At 35.3% G+C, this 21737-nt stretch overlaps 1 long non-coding RNA gene across 1 annotated transcript; it reads left to right on the top strand.

The window, feature by feature from the left end:
* Window positions 1–1541: 1541 nt before the first annotated feature.
* LOC118982361 (uncharacterized) lies at window positions 1542–20930 on the top strand. The gene is made up of 2 exons (XR_005065523.1): window positions 1542–1766; window positions 20375–20930. It is a non-coding gene; the product is annotated as an uncharacterized LOC118982361 (long non-coding RNA).
* The last annotated feature ends 807 nt before the right edge of the window (window positions 20931–21737 follow it).

Below are 21737 nucleotides of genomic sequence, written 5' to 3'. Positions count from 1 at the left end.
TTATTATTTTAAATGAAGGCATGATAAATATTTATTTTATTATTTATTTACTTGTTTGAGGCTGTCCTTCATGTATAATATAATGAGATCTGATCTTGCATATCAGTACATTTTAATAAGCAGGTAATAAAGAAGCAACAACTTAAAATGTATTTATTCCATCAATCTGAATAAATGTTGGTATAATCAAATTATCATTTATTTTTGGTGAGACTAAAATTACATTAGAATTTATAAGATAGTTTAAAGTTCTAGGGTTCCTTTCTAAGAAGTAACTATTTACATCTCATCTCTTGACATGAACCTTTAAATATCAAAGTGCTTTGATGAATAATAAATTCAAATATAAATGAATAAGCAAACTGATGCCAGGAAAGAGGCAGATAAATATTCAAAGGAGGTGACTTTTGTTTCGTTATTTTATAATGTATTTTGCCTTTGGCCTCGTCAACAAATACATGAAAACAGAAAAATAAAAATAAATTTTTACTGTACTGACAAGCCACTCTCATAGGGACTGTATTTCCTGATGAGTCTAAGGTGTGTAGATCCAATATTCTGTTAAATGGAATAATCAGTCTGCCTTGACATTTTGTTTTCCATAGTATGGGTGGTGACCTATACATTGTGGGTAATTCCAGAGTCGTTTTAAAAATCAGTACTTGTGGTAAAAGAACAGTATTTGATTCCTTGTGGCTGTTTCTGCTCAGTCAAATTTATTGCCAGCTTTTGGGCTCAGCAGGGAGGAGAATCCTTCACTACCGATCTGCCTCACTGCTCCAGGAGCACGGGACACAGGCAGCCCGATTCCAGGGAGTCCCGTCCAGGAATCGTGGCACGGCGACAACTATTCTGTGGCTGGGAACTAGACAACTTCGAAAAAAGGTATTTGTTCTATATGACATACTAGGAAAGTTGGGATGCATAATCAAAACGCACTCCATTACTGGTTCCCTGTTTGGCTGGGAAGGTCGTGAGTCAGGCTGATGAAATGGAAAAGGCAGAGAGTTAAAGTTTTCCTCCTGCTGTGATCAGACGTTGTGAAGATTCCAGGGGAGGTAATCTTTAAAGGAAACATGGCAGAGCTTTGGAGGGCTTCCTGATTCCGACCCACCAGCAGCCCATGGACTCATTGGAGGGGCCGGTGTGAGCTAACCCCTAGTCAATTTTTATCCTGCTATTCTTAGATGCTCTAAAATTACAGACCTTAATCTCTGAGGTAGGGCTTTAACTCCCTCCTGCCATGCAGTTCCCCAAAATAAGGCACTGCACAAATGATTTCCTCTTAAAATAAGGTAGAAACATTCTGCACATACATGTATGTCTTCTATGATGTTCCAAACTCAATAATAACTTACATATTGTGGTTATGTATTATTTACAAAGTTTACAAACATATTGATCAATTCTCAGGACAACCTTTAGAATTGACAAAATAACATTATAAGTTGTCTCTTTACTTTTTCTTATTTCCTTCTCTTTTTTTAAGCAGAAAATAAGAGTGTCTAAGGAAGGAAAAAGTGACTTTCTCTGGCAAATGAGCAAGAAATAAACATCAGCTTCCCAGCACTGGTTTCACAACAGTGGCAGACATCAGTATACGTGGTTTAGCAGAATATCTACTAAAACTAGACTTTATTTGTGCAGATCTTCTCAATGCAGTGTTCACAACATACCCCAAGAGCAGAGTGGTTCACAAAGGAAGAAACAAGTTTACCAAGACAACAAAGATCAGTGAACACAATGTCATTGTGCACATGTTCCAGGTAATCAGATTTAAGGAGACCTGTATCCAAACCATAAGAAAATGCAATATCAAATGAATTTTGGTGCACAGTATTCCCATGCATGTGACTATTATAGATATTCATGAAATAAAATAAAAAAACATAAAATTTTTTAAAAGCTGGGTATAAACAGAAACAAAAGAACTGCTATATTATGTATGAATAACATAGCCACACTGAAGGAGGAAAAAACAAAGCCAAACAAACAAAAAAAATGTGAAGGAAATGAATTTATGTAATATTTGTACATGGCATTATGACTATATACTCTCAGTGTAAGGGAAGTAAAGAACTGCAAGTAAATCTTGAACTTTCTTATAGGCTGTGTTTTCATAGCATTGAGGACCTAACTATTGTGAGGCTCTTTTATATGCATTGTCAGATTGAGTAAGTGACAGTGTGCTTGGAGCCAAGGTTCTCAATATGGGCGAGGGGGGATACAAAGACACCTGGGGAAAGGCAAGCAAAAACCCAGGGGCTGGCCTGAAGTCAGAGGCATCTGCACATAGACACTATGTGTGTGCGCACACGTACATTCACAGACAGCTCAGGGCTGTGAGATGAATAGGACTTAGTGCAATGATGTCCCCATAGCAATAAATACACCTAGATCTTGATTGGTGAATATGATTTCCCACTGAAAGAGACCAGGGCTTCTTAGGTAATTGTCTGGTTTCATTTCAGAATTGGAAATTAGATTAGAATATAATAATAACAGTAATAATAATGATGACATAGCAAAAAAGATTAAAGAGTTAGTTGAAAAGAGTTACTACTGAAAAAATCTGGGACAATTTAAGCATAAAATAAATAAGGATAGATGTAGAAGATAATCAACTCAATACATAGAAATTTGTGAGTCCACATTGACAAGAGAAAAAGTATGGATAATAGAGGATAGATAGATAGATGATAAATAGATAGATGATAGATAGATAGATAGATAGATAGATAGATAGATAGATAATACATAGATAGACACACATAATTGGGAAAAAGTGAGAGCTTTTTGTTCCAGTAGAATATAGAAGACATAGTGATAATAAAAAATCACCATTTTTGTACCATCACAGTAAAAATTATTTCTGGCAAGAATCATAAATGGATGCTAAATCTTTTCATGAAAGATCACGAGGAATGTGTCTCATCAGAGATTGGTTACACTTTGTAAGTGTAAGGGGTAAAAGTTAATAAATTAACATTTTATTTACATTTTTACTTTGTAAGGGGTAAAAGTTAATAAATTACAAATTTCACCTTCATAAATTAGCTCAGTATATACGTGTTCAATAAATTGAGAGTTTCCTAGTACACACATCTTGCTGGCTGTTAGAGAAACCAATTTCTATTGCTCTCTTCTGGTCTCCCTACCTTAGCTCATTTTGAATGACACAAAACTCTCCCAGATAGTGACAACCTCTGGGGTTTAACCACACAGAAGATTTTTGTTTGAGAACCCTGAATTAATCTGTCCCCAACTCTTTGAGAACACCTTGAGTCCTGGCACGTGTGGCTCAGTTGGTTGGAGTATCATTCTCCACACCAAAATGTTGAGGCTTTGATTCCCAGTCAGGGCGTATGTCTAGGTGGAAGGTTTGGTGCCTTGTCAGGGCATGTGTGAGGGGCAGCCAATTGTAGTTTCTCTCTCACATCAATGTTTCTCGCCCTCCCTTCCTGTCTCTCTAAAATCAACGAGCCTGTACTCAGGTGAGGATTACAAATAAGAAGTTCACCTTGAGTAGAATCACATGATACAAATATATACCCAGGTTTAGAAGTGAAACCACTGTATTTAAAGATTGTAGAAGTATCATTATCATCGGCACATACATTTGCAACTCTCACTGTGTGATAATGACTTCCTATATATTATTTAACTTAACATTAACCCAAATAACCTGCTACAATTTGAAAAGCCCATTTTAAGAACATGTATATGTAGGTCTGTTGCTCAAATTATTGCCCCTCGAATCTGTTCTCATGGGTTTTCATGCATAAATATACCTTTGAAGAAGTTATATCCATTATAAAACTAAATACCATGAGTGACCTAACAATAATTCAGTCAACCACAGCATATACAATCGCCCCATAAGATTGCAATGGAGCTGAAAAATTCCTATCACCTAGTGATGTCATAGCCATCGTCATATCTCACGTTGCCCACGTGTTTGTGGCAATGCTGGTAGAAACAAACCTACTTCACTGACAGTCATATAAACGTCTAGGACATACAGTTATGTACATACCATGCTAACTGATAATAATAAGTGACTGTGTAACTGGTGTATGTTTTTACTATACTATACCATGCATCATTATTTTAGAGTATATTCTTTCCTCCCATAAAAAAATCTTAGTGTAAGGTAATGTGTTGTATTGTGCCAGTAGCAGCCTCATACATCTCATGTCTATCATGTGTCCTGATTACATCATTTTTCTTGTGTTGCATTTCAGTTAAATCTTGTTTTAAATAAACTTAGTGTAGCCTAAGTGTTCAGTGTTTATAAAATCTACAGTAGGGGGTACAGTAACATCTTAGGCCTTCACATTCACTCACCACGTACTCACTGACTCACCCAGAGCAACTTCTAGTCCTACAAACCCTGTTCACAGTAAGTACTCTACACAGCTGTACCATTTTTTCTTGTATGCCAGTTTTACAATACCTTTTTTCTGTGTAGATATACTTAGGTAAACAAGAAAGTTACCACTGTATTACAATTGCCTACAGTATTCAGTCTGGTGACATGTTATACAGGTTTGCAGCCTACAAGCACTAGGCTACATTACGCAGCCTGGGTGTGTAGTGGGAATACCATCTAGGTGTGTACAAGGGCACTCTATAGTGTTCATACAAGATCTCCTAATGATGCAATTTGCAGAAAATATTTCCATCATTAAGGAATGCAGGAATGTATACTTGCGAAATCATCCGTCAAATATGTTTCTTAGTATGTGCCCAAAAGATTGGAAAACTTACATATACACAAAACACCAAGACATGATATTTTTAGCAACATTATTATAATTACAAAAATTTGGAGCTGATCAAGATATCTTCCAGTATGTGAGTGGATGAATAAACAGTGATACAGCCAGGTAATAGAATATAATTCAGCACTAAAGAGAAATCAGCTCAAGACATGGAAGAAACTTAAATGTGCAAATTACTAAGCAAAAGAAGCTAGTCTGAAAAGGTTACATACTGCATGATTCCAACTACATGACGTTCTAGAAAAGACAAAACTATGAAGACAGTAAAACTGTAAGTGACCACTAGTGGTTGGGGGAGGATAAACAGGCCCAGCACAGACTTTCAGGACAGTGGAAACACTCTGAATCCATAAAGATCAGTATATGACGTTAAACATATGTCCAAACCCATAGAATGGACACCACCAACAGTGAACCCTAAAGGAAGCAATGAATTTTGGGTGATTGCCATACATAAATAAAAGTTCATTAGTGGTAAGCAATGCATTATTTCAGTAGAGGACTTTGGTAACTGAGGAGACTATGCATTTATAGAGTAGTGTTATGTTGGAACTTTGCACTTGCTGCTCAGTTTTGTGGTAAACCTAAAATTGTTCTAAAAATAAAGTCTTTTTAAAAGTCATATCTATGAAATCATGATGATACCTAAGAATAAGTAATTTGAAAATTTATCTGAAGTTTATTATAGCTGTGTATCTCCAGAGTAGTTATTATCCTATAGTATAGAATGCACCTCATGCCACAATAATTTAAGTTCCATTCAAACGTCCCTTTGTTGACACAATGAAGATTGATAATTGAGAGCTGAGAGGCCATTATGACAGAGAACATGTGATCTGAACTGAGAGGAACAATTTCAAATCTCAGCACTGTCAACATTAACTGTGTGCTATTAGTGACCATTACTCAGCATCTCTGAGCCTGATTTTTCTTGTTAGTAGGGACAGAAAATGGAATAGTCATAAAAGGTCAATTTCACACAGGGCTGCTGCTGTAAGGATTAAATTATAGAGGGAATGCAAGTTCAAGTTCTTTGTAAAATAATGCCCATCATTGCTACTGTTGGGCGATCACTTGAAAAATAACCTAGACAGTCCTGAAATAATTTATTAAATAGCAGAAGAAAGTCATACATACCCAAAATGGATTAAAATAACCTCGGAAAAACATGTGATGAAAGTCATGGTAGTGCAATGAATGACAGTCAGCATGACGACTCTTTCCCACTGTGTAATGCAACTCTGATTCTGGGAATGGGTATTGTATTTCCTTTTCAAGTGTATCAATATTATTATAGCATATCAAACCCTCTGACATGTTAAAGGAATTCTGACAGATTTCGAACACTAACTTACATCAGGTTTAAATTGCCTGAGATATTTAACTGTTAGTCGTACCTTTAACAGTGTTACATGTTATATAATAAATAACTGAGTATAAAACATGTTAAGTTTGGTGTTTATATTGTTAAGTAATGGTAGCAGTGTATTGCAATTTTTTTTTCTAAGATTTTATTCATTTATTTATTTATTTATTACAGGGGAAGGAGAGAGGGAGAGAAACATCAATGTATGGTTGCCTTTTGTGCATCCCCTGCTGGTAGTTAGCCTGCAAGGAACCGGTTTGCAACCCAGGCCTGTGCCCTGACTGGGAATCGAACCGCGATCATCTGGTTCGCAGGCCCGCGCTCAATCCACTGAGCTACGCCAGCCAGGGCCCGCAATTTTTATAATAGGTAATGTATAAATCCATAAAGAAATGGAGGGGGAATGTGTGTCTAATTATCAACTCAGAAAACACTTTCTAATCATAAAAGTTATATCGGGCACTGAGGAGGAAAGTAAAATAGCAAGACATTGGTATATATAATAAAATTCATCAAAAATTTTAAAAGGCACACAATTATGAAATATCTTAAGGGAACAACTAAAAGAATGGATAATCTTAAATACAAACTTTTAATGCAAGTTATAATAACCACCTAAACATCAATATAACAGTATAAAATGACATATCTTAGAAAAAATAAATGCAAATAACATAAACTCATGAAAAATATTTCAACATTTCTATTGGTATTTTTAGATTAATTATTATTATATAGCCATTAATTATTATTATATAGCAATAAACAACAAATGTTGGAGAGGGTGTGGGGGAAAGGGGACTCTGGTCCACTGTTGGTGGGATTGCAGACTGGTACAACCATTATGGAAAACAGTATGGAATTTTCTCAGAAAACTAAAATTGGACTTGCCTTTTGACCCAGCAATTCCACTGCTGGGATTGTATCCTAAGAACCCTAAAACACCAATCCCAAAGAACATATGCACCCCAATGTTCATAGCAGCACAATTTACAATAGCCAAGAGTTGGAAGCAACCTAGGTGCCCATCAGTAAATGAATGGATCAAAAAACTATGGTACATATACACAATGGAATTTTATGCTGCAGAAAGAAAGAAGGAGCTCCTACCTTTTGCAACAACATGGATGGAACTGGAAAGCATTATGCTGAGTGAAATAAGCCAGGTGTTGAAGGACAAATACCATATGATCTCACCTCTAACAGGAAGCTAAACAACAAAACAAACAAGCAAGCAAAATATAACCAAAGACACTGAAATAGAGAACAGGCTGACAGTGACCAGAGGGGAGAGGGGAGGGAATTTCAGGGGAAATAAGGAAGGGATTTAGAGGAACCTATATAAAGGATACATGGACAACAACCGAGAAGGGTGGAAATGGGAGGGAGTGGGGAGCATGGGTGGGGTGGGACGGGATGGGAGTAATAAACAGAAAACTGTACTTGAAAAATAAATAAATAAATAAATTGGAAAAAAAAGAAAAAAAATATAATTATCTAAGAGAATAAATATATGCCATTGGAGAGCATCCCTTCCAAAATAAAAAGCATATATAACCAAAATAAAAAAATTATTATTATATAACCATTCTCAAAGACTTTTAATTATTATATAACCATTAATAATTATTAATGGTTATATAATAATAATTATTATATAAGCCAATAATTTTATTATTATATAACCATTCTTAAAGACTTTTAAAGTCATTTTTAATATATGTACACTTAAGGCTCGTATACCATATATACTTGACATATAAAAAAAGTATATCATGTAAACTAGTACAACCCTTCTGAAAAACAATTTGTCAATACATACCAACGTCTTTAAAAGGTCATACCCTTTAGCTCAGTAATTTCTCTTCTAGAACTCTATCCTATGGAACTAATCAGAAATTCAGACAAATAGTATGAAGATAAAAAGCATGACATTTACAAACAATTAAAACCTATGAACAACTTGAATGTCTAATGTGTGGATAGTAATTAAATATATGTTAGTATAGCTTTAAGATAAAACATGTGGTGTAATTAACTGTAGACTTTTAAATGGTAGTAGATAATGCCATTAGGTAATGCTTACTATTTGCAGTTAAGCTAAAGGTAAGAATAAAATTCTGTATCATGTCTACTGAATCTTAATACTTTGTGCATAAATATTTTTTTAATATTTTATTTATTTATCTTTAGAGGGGAAGGGAAGGAAAGGAGAGAAATATCAATGTGTGGTTGCCTCTTGTGAGTCCCCTGCTGGGAAATGGCCTGCAATCCAGGCATGTGCCCTGACTGGGAATCGAACCGCGATTGTGTGGTTCGCAGGCCCATGCTCAATTCACAGAGCTACACCAGCCAGGGCCATAAATATTTAATTAAGATTTAAAATGCATAAATTTAGAGACTGGCAAAAATGTATCAAAGTGATTACAATAATTTTCTACCTAAGGTGATGTTTGTAACAGTTTTATTTTTCTGTATATTCTAAATGCTCTATGAGTAAGCATTTTTAACATAAAGATATGAATGTATTAATACATAAATTTCAATATATTTCATCACAATTTTAAAACATTTCTTATTAGTCCTTTTATCACTGATATTAAGAGAACTTAAATTTAAGAGATAGTAAGGAAATGACAGATGTGGACTTGTCTCTCAGCCCATGCAACTGGGCTAAGGAAATTAAGTTAATGTTGGATGTGTTGATTTTCCATAAAGCTTAACACTACAGAAATGACCCTGGTTTCCCTCTCTCTGTCCTCCTTCCAACACTGTCAAAACCATTGTCAGAAGGAAATTTTAATCTCTTCTTTGTATTTGCCTAAGATTGGTGTGTCACAAATTATGTATCAATTTGCATTGATGCAATTACGTGGGCTTCAACAGGCAAGCTGCTTTCAGGTCCTCAAACATTAAATCCACCTCAGGGGACCCGCACATGGGGTGAAAGGCTGTGTATAGGTCACCCTGAGCGTTTTTGGTAACACAAAGCTGTGACCATTACGACGAACTATAGTTGAAAGCCCACCCCTTCTGTGTATAAGCTAATCCTTTAAATGACTTATATCCTTCATATGTCCTTTATTTTTATTTAAGGCAATAAAATATTAATGTAATAAAAACATTTTCTAAATATTAAATTTGTCAAATGCAACTCATGAAAAACCATATATGATTATATATATATATATATATATATATATACACTAGACATTAGTTTGTACACAAATACAAACACACACACACGTGTGTGTGTGTGTGTGTGTGTGATTCTATTTATTTATTTATTTTTAGAGAAAGGGGTAGGGATAAAGAGAGGGAGAGAAACATCGATATAAGAGGGAAACATCCATTGACTGTCTCTCCTACGTGCCCCAACGAGGGACCAAACCCAGGCATGTGCCCTGACCAGGAATCAAACTGGCAACATTTTGCTCTGCGGAATAATGACCAACCAACTAAGCTGCACTGGTTGGGGCCACATTATATGTTTTCAATATTTACTGTTTTGCCAAAAACTTATAAGGTATAATTTTTCATAGTGAAAGGAAGGGGCTTTGTTTTTCCCCTGGACTGCCTATNATTTATTTATTTTTAGAGAAAGGGGTAGGGATAAAGAGAGGGAGAGAAACATCGATATAAGAGGGAAACATCCATTGACTGTCTCTCCTACGTGCCCCAGCGAGGGACCAAACCCAGGCATGTGCCCTGACCAGGAATCAAACTGACAACATTTTGCTCTGCGGAATAATGACCAACCAACTAAGCTGCACTGGTTGGGGCCACATTATATGTTTTCAATATTTACTGTTTTGCCAAAAAATTATAAAGTACAATTTTTCATAGTGAAAGGAAGGGGCTTTGTTTTTCCCCTGGACTGCCTATTCTGTGAATGTTGTTTGATGACTATTTGATTATGTCAGTTTTTCCTTTCAATATTTGTTTTTATAGCTATAAGAGTGTCTACTGAGCAGACATCCAAGTTCAAACCCCTTTTGCCGTTTTTCACTTGCAGTTCCCAATTGCAAATTGAAAGTTCCCAATTCCAAGCAGCATAGCAATTGTATTTTCGTCAAGATCTTCCATATAATGCATCTCATATAATAGAAGATGGAACTACAAGACACTTAATAAAAAAGCTTAGCCAATGTTTTCATTTTACACTTGTGAAAACAAGAACAAAATGGGTTTCCTATTTTCCCCTTAGCAAGCCTACTACCTTTACTGATCATTTTATTGCTTTTTTAAATTTTATTTTTATTGTATTTTTCATCACCATTTACCCAACTTATACTCCTTTCTCCCACAACTGCCACTCTGCTGTCCATGTCTGTGAGTCCTTTTTCCTTTTTGCTCCATCCCCCCACCTCCTACCCTCCCCACAACTGGTTGTCATTCAGCTCTCTATTTATGTCTCTATGTTGCTTGTCAGTTCAGTTTGTTCATTTGATTTTATATATAAGTGAAATCATATGGTATTTTTCTTTCTCTGAGTGGCTTATTTCACTTAGCATAATGTTCTCCAGGTCCATCTATGCAGTTGCAAACTATATGGATTTTTATTGCTTTTTTAAATCATGTAACAAATCTACAACTGTGTTACTATTGGTGAGGGACACACTTGAAATGCCTTTAAGACAGTCCTGGTGAATATTCTGTGTTGGTGGGTGTGGGATGAGAAGGGCATTGTTGAACAAATAGATAAGCAGCCATTTCAACTGAGTTACAATCTAGGAGCTCAAGTGCCTTCACTTTAGGAGGAGGAATTCAGTGGGAACTATTGAGTGTGATCTGACCCTGGGCAGTTTCACTTTGAAATGTAAATCCACTGTCACTAATACAGGAGTACAGAAGACTTCAACTTCTTTACTTTTAGCTTTTGTCCTTTAAACAATTATCTGCAGAGCGCAGGAGAAAATTAGATGAGCTATACGTGAAATGATTGTTTCCATTTACTAAGCTGATCACTCCAATACGCCTTTGCCCTACCAGAACTTGTCTCATGCCCTGCAATGATGTAGTATGAGAGGTTGAGAGGTCAAGCAAGAAACTTTTACCATTCACTCTCTGATGTTTTCTTTTTTAAATGAAAGTAATGCAATACCAGGACAAATGAATTCATTAGAAATTTCATTATAGCGTAGGATCCATGGTACTAACTTTCCCTGATTTGTTTTTTTTCACTTGAGGACCCATGTCCAAAGCTTAAGTATTCATTTCCTGTTGCCATATGGTATTTGGAATAATGGCAATGAAAATAACTTTTGTCCTAAAAATAAATAAATTAATAAAGTAAAAAAAAAGAAACTGAAATAGTAGTGAAAGAGTGAGTATAATGTGTTTATGAAATTATGAGCATGAGGAAGAACGTGATTTCTACAAATAACTTATTATTCCAAATACTGATACATAGTGGGGATATGTGTAATTGAATGTAAAGAATGTGAGCAAGCAAAGGAAATTATAAATTATGTGGCAGATGTAAATTGTAAAAACAAGGACTATTGAAAACTCTTTTAGAGATTAGATGATTATGTGGTTGCTATGATGATTTAGGTAGTATCGCTGTAGAGACAATTTTGAAATTATCTAAAAATATTTATTTCAAACAACATAATTCTTTCAAATATATATTTTTTAGAAATAAAGTTTGAACTATTTAGAACATTCAAAATTTCCAAATTATGTTTATATATACAAACAAGTGGATCATCTCTCTATAGAAAATGATATTCCCAATTCTTTTTCTAATAGAAAAAGGTACTGTTGTAAAAAGCAGGAAGAAATGTGATCAAGAACGGTTTCTGTGTTATAAGAACTGTAACATAAATGCCTTTCACCCAAGTGCAGATAAGCTAGCAGTTGGGCTTCCATGCTATGCTACTGGCTATCCCACGCTGTTAAAACCACTGAACAGGGTTTCAGGAAATGTAGTGCCCTGGCTATCGTAGCGCCCTGCTACTCTAGAAGATTCAGCTTGGTAGCTTAATATTGGCTCCTAAACTCTCTCGTCCTTGTCCCTTGATGACTCAGGAGGCTCATTTTCTAACAGCCCCTTTTGTGCTACTAGCTTAACAGAGATCTATCCTGTAGATCTGAGCTAGCCGACTAGAAAGATGGGCTAATACTACAGGGACACTTCTTTGAACCGGAAATCTTCCTTTTTACATAATTGAACAGAAGTTCCTCTCTCTCTCTGCTGTTCCTTCTTCCCCAACCACATACATTTGTATAATATTATGAGGGTAGAGCCACTTTACGGGAACGTTAGACCATCTATGCCTCATTTAAGTCACGGGATAACGAGAGCCCAGGGTCCTGCCTATACTCAAATAAATTTGTGCTTGTAAGCCCCTCCGCAACCCAATATACTTTACTGTATCTGCATCCCATGCACCACTCATGGTGAGTCTGCCACCTATTGCATGACAATCTGAATAAGGCTTAAAGCAGGAAATTAAACACACCCACGCCATTCCAGACAAAACTTAGGAAGCCAACGCAGTAGAGATCTTTTCTGTTTTGGTAGATTGTAATAAAATCACCTTTGATAGCAAAATGATTTGGGAATGCACTGAAATAATTAAACTTAAGTGATTGGTAAGTATGTGTTGAATTGATTTTATCATTTGTTCTTCTTCATGGCTACAATATTGTTTCTGTACTGACCTCGCCATATTTAGTATTTTCAAGTGTGCAGTGCTCAATGCTATAAACATGCAGTTTTCTGTAGAATTTTTAATGTATTTTTTAAGAAAAATGCCATTGAGCCCTGGCTGGTGTAGCTCAGCAGATTGAGTGCGGGCCTACAAACCAGACGATCTTGGTTTGATTCCCAGTCAGGGCACATGCCTGGGTTGCAGGTCAGTTCCGGGCAGGGGATGCACAAGAGGCAACCGTACATTGATATTTCTCTCCCTCTCTCCTTCCCTTCCCCTCTAAAGGTAAATAAATAAAATCTTTAAAAAAAAGAAAAATGCCATTAAAATTTGATTAATACTTAACAAAAACTTGCTAGCAATCAGTCAATTAATCAGCAAGTATATGCCGAGTGGATTATACTATGATAAACAGCTAGTAAGGTAAAGAAATAAATATAAGGTATGGTATTTGGCCTTTAGAAGTTTATAACGAAGTAAAGAAATAAGTCATATCTATCTTAAGTGGGCAGCGTATGCTTGGATATTCACTTATTTAATTGGTAGTGATGAGAGCAGAGTATGTAACATAGAAACACTAAATTGAGAATTATTTAAAACATTTTAATTGTAAATATAAAAGTGCATACATATTTGAATAATCAATAATACTGATGCTAATTATGATTTCTGAATTATTGTCAAAATCAATTTATTTTACATGTTATATATTTTTCTAATCATCTGTCATGACTTGCAATGAAATACAAGGAAAGTCTAAAACCCAATCCAAAATAGTCAAATGTGGTGTGTGCCTTCTACTTTTAGGAATAGCATTTTTTCTTAATCACAAAGCTCAGTGAATTTAATTAAATTTCCACAGCCTCAAAGCAATCCTTTATATTGTACAAAATTGCACTTATTCACATGGCAAAAAAACCATACAAAATGCTACTGTCTTTCAAAATAAGGAATTTTCATATAGGCAATAATTAAAAAGGTCTATAACATGGCCAAGGAATGCTATTTAAGATTTCTGATGGATGTTTTCAAATCAATTCAGATCAGTATATGGTGAATTATATGGAAGCTTTAGAGAGTCTATGTTATTCAAGGACCTGAAATAATAAAAGTCATCTCAACTGTATATATTCTCAATAATAGATTAAAAACACAGTGAATGCCTAGGTAGAGAAAGCTCGGTGGGTATGGAAGTTCAAACTATACTGGTATATTATTTTCCTTCTTTCATATCTACATTGCTTTTGTAGTCCCTTTCCCAATCTCAGTAACACTTAGTTTGACCTCAGTTAAGTCATTATCTCAAAAAGCAATTGCCAAAATAGCATAAATGACCAATACTTTTAAAAACATTGTAGTTATCAGTGTGTGTGTGTGTCCCTTTCCTCCCTCCCTCCCTTCCTTCCTTCCTTCCTTCCTTCCTTCCTTCCTTCCTTCCTTCCATCCATCCATCAAGTATATAGAGAACGTTGCCCTGGCTGGTGTAGCTCAGTGGATTGAGCGCGGGCCTGCGAACAAGAGGATCGCGGTTTGATTCCCAGTCAGGGCACATGCCTGGGTTGCAGGCCGGTTCCCTGCAGGCCAACTCCCAGCAGGGGACGCACGAAAGGCAACCATACATTGATGTTTCTCTCCCTCTCTCCTTCCCCTCTAATGATAAATAAATAAATAAAATCTTTAAAAAAAAAAAAGTATATAGAGAACGTATCTGTTGGAATGCCATAGGCAGGCAGAAAACCTAATAACCTCAGCACTCCCCATTTCATTATCTCTCACAATAAGCATAAAATCTATAACTTTAGAATTAGTTAGCACTTTGCTCTTTTATCCATTTGTAATTCATAACTCGGTGAGATATAAGCTTTTTTTTCTGGAAAAAGTTTTTTCCAAGTTTTTCTAAGTTTTTTTTTTCTGGAAAAAAACTCTGCTTATTAATAAGGAAGTATGTAGTTCTATTCAAATAGATAGGACTAAAAGTTCATGGTGAGCTATCCCAGCAGTACTGCTATGATGTAGTTCATTTAGGTCATAGAAACACAGATACAGTAAAATTGTAACATGTAACCTACAGCCAAATAAATCTTATTAAAATAACAATTTCTACAGGGTGATACTTTCTTAATTTTATGCAACTTGGGTAATATAATCTATATTTTAATACCATCAATACTTTATTTAGTATTTTTATGATAATAAGTACCTGCTTATTATTCCAGATAGAAAAATAAAAAAATTGTAAAAGTAAAATCACCCACCAAAGAGAAAACTGTGTGGGGTGTTATAGCCCTCCACAAATGTAAATATATTCATGAGAAATATATTTATGACCACACAAACATACTCCATACCCTTACTACCAGATTGAAATCATAATGGTTCATGATTTATGTTCAGTTTGGGCCTTTTTGATATATTTACTGGCACTGGCTTTTCAAGGACAACAGTTTTATGCTAGTGAAATGTTCAGATTTTCTACTCCATTTACATCAATCATTTTAGTCTTCATTGATCCTCTTTTTCATTTTCTCAGACTCTAATGGGTATTTTAAAGCATTCTTTTCCAAATTATTAATTCAATTTGCCTAAACGATTAATGCCTTTCTTTATCACCGCAATTACAGATTTTAATTTTGCTATTGCTATTTTAGTTTCCTGGCAATATTTCAATGTCTCATCCAAGTCTTTTTTCACCTCTGCTGCTCTTTTTATTTTCCTGTTTTCCTTTTATCATATAATATTCTTCCCATAAGACTTTCAGTTCCTTGTTCTCTGTGGCTATGCAGTCTTATTTTGTATTGATATATTATCTATGATTTTCTTCTGGTTTTTATAGTAAATAATTTATAGCAACATGCTCTTCCTTTAAAACATCAAGATAACGTTCCTGTTTTTCTGTTGTGTATGTGATACACACACAACTACGTGTGTGTATCTTTACTAGTCATTGCTGTCACATTTCACCTTTACTTATCACCAAAGGACAATTCTACCGCTACCAGGCATTCTCCCCTTTAAGGTTTTGTGGTTAAGTACAACAACGAAATTCTAACCTTATAGGATATTAGAAAAATTTACCGCTTTTATGGTTCTTCCTTTATGATATTTCACAGTCCCTTTCTATTTTATTCTGCCTCCCATACAATAACAAACCATAGCCCTTAACCAATGGGAAGACCACGACAAGAAGTGAAGGGAAAATGCAGCCAGCAGTGAGACTTTTCTTCTTGAACTGGAGCAGTTCATTTCTGAGAGTTTCACTAGTGATTTCACATTGTTTTATTGGTGTCCACAATTACTTACTATAAAACTTGAGCGTGTCCACATTTTTTGACTTAGGAGATATCAATTAGACCCATTCCTAAGTTTAAATATTTTCAAAAATGATATTTTGAGTTTATTTTTCAGTTGAAACATTTATGGAATATTGAGACAGACTATAGCAGAGGCTGCTGTTAGAGACAAGACAACAGGCCCAAAGTTGTGGTCCACTGTGTAAACACACCACAGCATTATTATCCTCATCTACTGACAGGCACTCTGCTGCTTCCAAATTTCAATGATTGTAAATAACACTTCAGTGAACATAGGGGTGCATGTACTCTTTTGAATTAGTGCTGTGGATTTTTTATCTAGATTCCCAGAATTGGAATCAGTGGGTCATAGGCAGATCCATTTTTAAACAATCCAATTTGAAAATGGGCAAATAACCAGAACAGAGCTCTGACTGGTGTGACTGGTTGGTTAGAGCCTTGTTCTGTGCACTAAAACATTGGGGGTATGATTCCTGGTCAGGGCACATACCTAGGTTTCAAGTTCCATCCCTCCAACCCAGGTTGAGCACACATGGGAGGCAACCAATCAGTGTATCTCTCTCTCCCTCCGTGCTTTCCTCTCTCTCTAAAATCAATAAACATATTTAAAAATAATTTAAATGAACCTGAATAGACCTTTCTCCAAGGATACCATATAAATGGACAGTAGATATGGGAAAAAGATGCTCAATTCACTAATCCTCAGAAAAATGCAAATTAAAACTAGAATGAGATACCACCTCACATCTATCAGAATGACTATCATTAATAAATTGACATACAACAAGTGTTGGCTGGTGAGCATATGGACAAAAGGGGACCCTTGTGTATTATTGGTGGTAATGCAGATTGGTGCAGCCACTGTGGAAAACATGGATCTTCCTCAAAAAACTAAAAAACAGTTTTATTTTTGACATATTTCAGAGAGGATTCATTCAAGCTGAAGTCTACAATAACTGTACTTTATAAAGAAAACATTATTGTTGAGGAATAACTAAGTATATAAAATAGGAAAAATCATATTTTCACAATACAATACACATATATAATCTATGCCTGTGGTATACTAGGAAAAGCATTTGGTCTTTGTCCTTGGGTCTTGACACAGAGCTCTTAAAACTCTTGGATTGTACTGAGTATCTAGAGTCCTTTGTCATTCAGAAAAAAATGACGCCTTAGCTTATGTTAATGTAGTAATTTTTGGAAAGTTCCTCGGTATCCTAAAGATGGGGACTGGTTGCCAGAGAACCAATCACCATTAGAAAGTTGGATCTTTTAATCCTATCCCAGGCCTCAGGGGAGAGGAAAGAAACTGGAGATAAAGTCTAGTTACCAAAGGCCAGTGATTAATCAACCATGCCTCCAAAAATGAGGTTCTAAGAGTTTTCTGGTTGGTGAATGTATGAAAATGCATAAACAATAGTGAGCTTAAATAGCATAGAAGCTGTGTGCCCTGAATTTTACCTTTTTATAATAAGCAAGAGATCTAGTAAATATTTTCTGAGGTGAAGAGTGGGCTAGGGGAATGTACAAAGTATAACCAGTTGGTCAAAAGCATGTGTCATAACATGGGCTGGTGATTGGTGTCTGCATGTGGGTATGGAGTGATCTGTATGGTATTGGACACTTAACCTGTGCAATATTGAGACTGAGTGCAATCACAAAGCACCCAGCTGGTATCACAGAATTGCCTGATGTGAGAAAAACCACCACACTTTGTGAGCAGAAGTAAAGTGTTTTTGTAGTAAAGTTGAGTGTAGTGTAAAAGACAACACTTTTTCCTTTATAATGCATATACAAACATATTTTATGTATATGCTGATATTTACCACATATTTATTTCTCCCTCTTTAAATAATGTAAATGCTCACAACCTACCTTTATTTTCCGAGTGTTCTGTTTGTGTGAAATTATTTTCTGGCCCAATGAAGTGACTGGACAGAGGATTTAAATTGTGTGTGTGTGTGTGTGTGTGTGTGTATGAAGAATAAAATTGTGCTTGGAGTTTGACGTGAAATGGGGAAAGTATTGCCACAGTGGAATGAGTTTAGGTATTGGGGTCAATGAGACCTGTGTTGGTACCTCAGCACTTCTATTAATTAGATGAGTCATATTCATTTCTCTTAGTTTACCATCCATAAAATTATCACAAAATATGTTTGGAAAGACTAAGTGAGAAAATACTCTGCATGTGGCTTCCTGTGCTCGCTTTTCTCATGAATGTGAGTATCACAGAGTTCCAGTGTAATTTAATTATCTTCTCTGTCTAGACATCTCTAACCTTTTTCATGATGATTGTCCTATAGGGTTAACAAATACACTTAAAAGTTAAATACAAGAACATTTAGGTAATATATTGCTCTATAGATGCTATAGTCAAAACTTTGTCAACACGGAATTGAACAATAATCATTATTTTTCTCTTGTACCAATATTTATTGGCTCTTGGTTATCAATAGTGTATGAACCCTGTCCTGAACATTTAAGAAAATAGATATGACTTCCTCAAAAGCCTGACTTCATTAATACATTCACTCAACAAATATTGAATGTCTCCTGTGTTTAAAAATTGTGTCAGGCTCTGAACTCTGTGCTAGAAGCTAATATATTTTGCAGTTTAGTTATTGTTTAAAATAAATTAACATCCAGTTAATGTAAATTTACATGTGAATAAGAAGAATGGTTTCTTAAGGTAATACATAAAAAGAATAATTGAAGTAAAAAACTTAAGTTATGATTTTGCCATCTTCTTCTGGAAGTATTTAGAACTAGGTAAATCAACATCTGGGCAAATGATGCATTTAGAAGAGCTATAATGCAGTGTCTGCAGACTGTGGATGCAAAGCAGTAAGAAAGCAAGAGGTATTCTCTTCTAGTGGGAATCCTCAGGGTTCTCTTATGCTGTAATCTTGAACAGGACAATTAAATCAAGTCTCAGATATCTAAGAGCACAATGATCCTGTTCTTACCAATGTCACTGAAGTGTTACAAAAATTAAATAATGCCTTTGAAAACATGGGGCCACATGTGAAATATTCCAGAAATAAAATTATTACTAAGACAAAACAAAACTTAAAATATTTAAGAATATAATATTTTATTTGAATTATTCAAAAATTTATGTTATATTTGCTGTCAAAGAAAAACATAGACCAGGCACTTATTGAAAATGGCAAAGATGATTTTATTCAAGGCTAATGCAGTAGGGGTCAAGATTATTGAAATAAGGGGGAGAGATTTAAAACACTGGAGCACGCTAATGGAAATATACTGAAGGGCACTGGAGAGGGGAGGGTGATCAACGTGATTAGACCATCTGTGTTTACTAATTGGTGCTTATGGAACGAGTTAGGCATCTGCCCTTCCACAGAGACTGGGAGACAGGGGTCCTGTCTTTCTCGATTGCATTGTAAAGAGATGGTTTCCAGGTCCTTGAAAAAGACATCCTTGGGTTACACAGAAGATTTACGTCTCAAAGAGTTGAAAAAGAATTTACAAATGGCACATTTGCTAAAGTAAATGCACTAAGAGAATGGTCTTCAGTTGGAAAGAAGCTACACTGAAGTTCAGCCAGGTTGCGAGGAATGTTAATTTAAGGCTTTCTTGGTCAACCTTAAAAACAGGCCATGTGCCTTTTGTTCAATTATGCCAGAGAAAGTGCTCAGGGAGGATCGACTAACTAAATGAGCATGTCTCTATCAACATTTTCAATTAGATTAATGAAACTTTACTTGTTTAATTAGAAAGTTCTTTTGCCAAAATTAGATATTTAAATATCAAAAAGTCTGCAGCATTGCAGTAAACAGATCTACTCAAATTCTAGACTCTGTGTGATTTATGCAGAATAAACTGAATTTTACTTGTAATATAAAATCTTTATATTATGTTTTTAAAGTAAGTTTTTTAAAGTAAGGTTCTTAAAGTAAGGTTCCCCCCCCAAAAAAAAAGAAATAAATTCTAAATGTCAAAACTTTGAAAACTTAGACATATTCACTAAAGTTTATTTTACCCTCCCAAATGCATACAATATTTTATTTTATTTACTACCTTTGCATTGTTAATTTTATTTTCTCAGTTATAACCAAAAGTCATATGAAATTTATTTTGACTCATTTCAGCTACTCCTTATGTTCTTTACTGTTAATGTGTAAGTACTTTTCAACCCCAGTAAAGGCGTTTTTAAGCTAAGAAAGACCATTACAAGGAATGTCTCATTGATCATAACAATTTGATGTGGACTCATTCTCCCTGCAGATCTGAGGAGAACAGTGAATTGGAATGTTTCCGCGGTGATACAGCAACATCGCTCTGCTGCCCTGGAGACCTGTTTTCAAAGGCAGCCCCGAGATTGAGGTTCCCCGCACCAATTTGATTTAGGGGGTCCATTTAGGAGACTTGTTCAATCTCAAAAGAGAATTGACTATCAAAGGTAATGAGACACCTGCGAAATGGTCGATACTTCCGCTAGTAGTGAGTGAGGGTTCAGTGTGATAGAAACAACATGACATGCGGATGCTTTGTGTTGCCTTTCGTGCTCAGGTTTTTCCAGTCGTCTCAGATGTGATTTAACCAACTTGGACAAACACAACCCAGGCTAAAACATGTATAGAAATGCAGATAGAAAGAATGTAAATAAAAGTCTATGAAAGTTCGGGGATTTATTGTGGAACTCGGGATATGTTCACATATTAAAAGAGCAAAGTAAACTGAAATCAGTGGTTTCCTATAAGACAAATACAATTTTAAAACTACCTTGTGTGCAATCTAAATACTTTGTGCCTTTCCTGTCATTTCTATAATCCTAAAGGAAACAAAACTGCATTATTAACCTCATTTTTAGAAAGAAATACTTTAATGTAGTGACTCTTTTCTAAAAGCAAGAAAACATAGAATCAGGAATATATTACACACACACACATCTGGTATCTATATATATGGTGTGTATATCTGTGTATATATATACATATATATGTATACATATATACATATATGTACACACACACACATATACACATCCTCCCCAGATGTGGACTTTCTTCTGTTTCTGAGGTGGTTTGTGCAAGTTTTTCCTGGAAATCTAGAGGAGAAACTCTGGCTTCCTTGCTCCTTAATTCTGCGCTCAGAGTGGTTAAGGTCGCTGGTGGGAGGGTTTGGGTCTGTGCTGCTGCTGCCCTTTTTTAAGCAACATTTTCAAGATATTTTGCACTTAACTTGCATAAAAATTTTCTAGTAAATATTCCATAATTTTAAACAAACATCAACTTATGCTAACAACTTCAACTCTTGAACAACTCTTAAATTTCAACAACCATATTCATGTAGCAAGACTATAACTGAAATTCTAAAGAAGACTTTCATTAATATGTTCACTCTAGCTAACTGATATATGCCTATATAATATAGCCTACAAAAGTAATTTTCTTGAATTGCATGGAATGCATTTATATAATATACCATAGTTTAAAGAGGTAGCTATCAAATCTCTTTCCTCCTTCTTCTGTGTGACCATACTGGAAGCACTCAGACTAAAATGATCAGACCAGTACATACTTTATTTTGTAAATTCAGACATCTGAACAGGGCGATGGATCACATACAAGTTGAATAGAGAAGAGAT

Source organism: Sturnira hondurensis, unplaced genomic scaffold, assembly GCF_014824575.4.
Source record: "Sturnira hondurensis isolate 20B ecotype Veracruz unplaced genomic scaffold, ASM1482457v3 Scaffold0025370, whole genome shotgun sequence".
Classification (NCBI taxonomy): Eukaryota; Metazoa; Chordata; class Mammalia; order Chiroptera; family Phyllostomidae; genus Sturnira; species Sturnira hondurensis.
The sequence above is the reverse complement of the archived record's forward strand: the minus strand, read 5'-3'. Positions and strand labels throughout refer to the sequence as shown.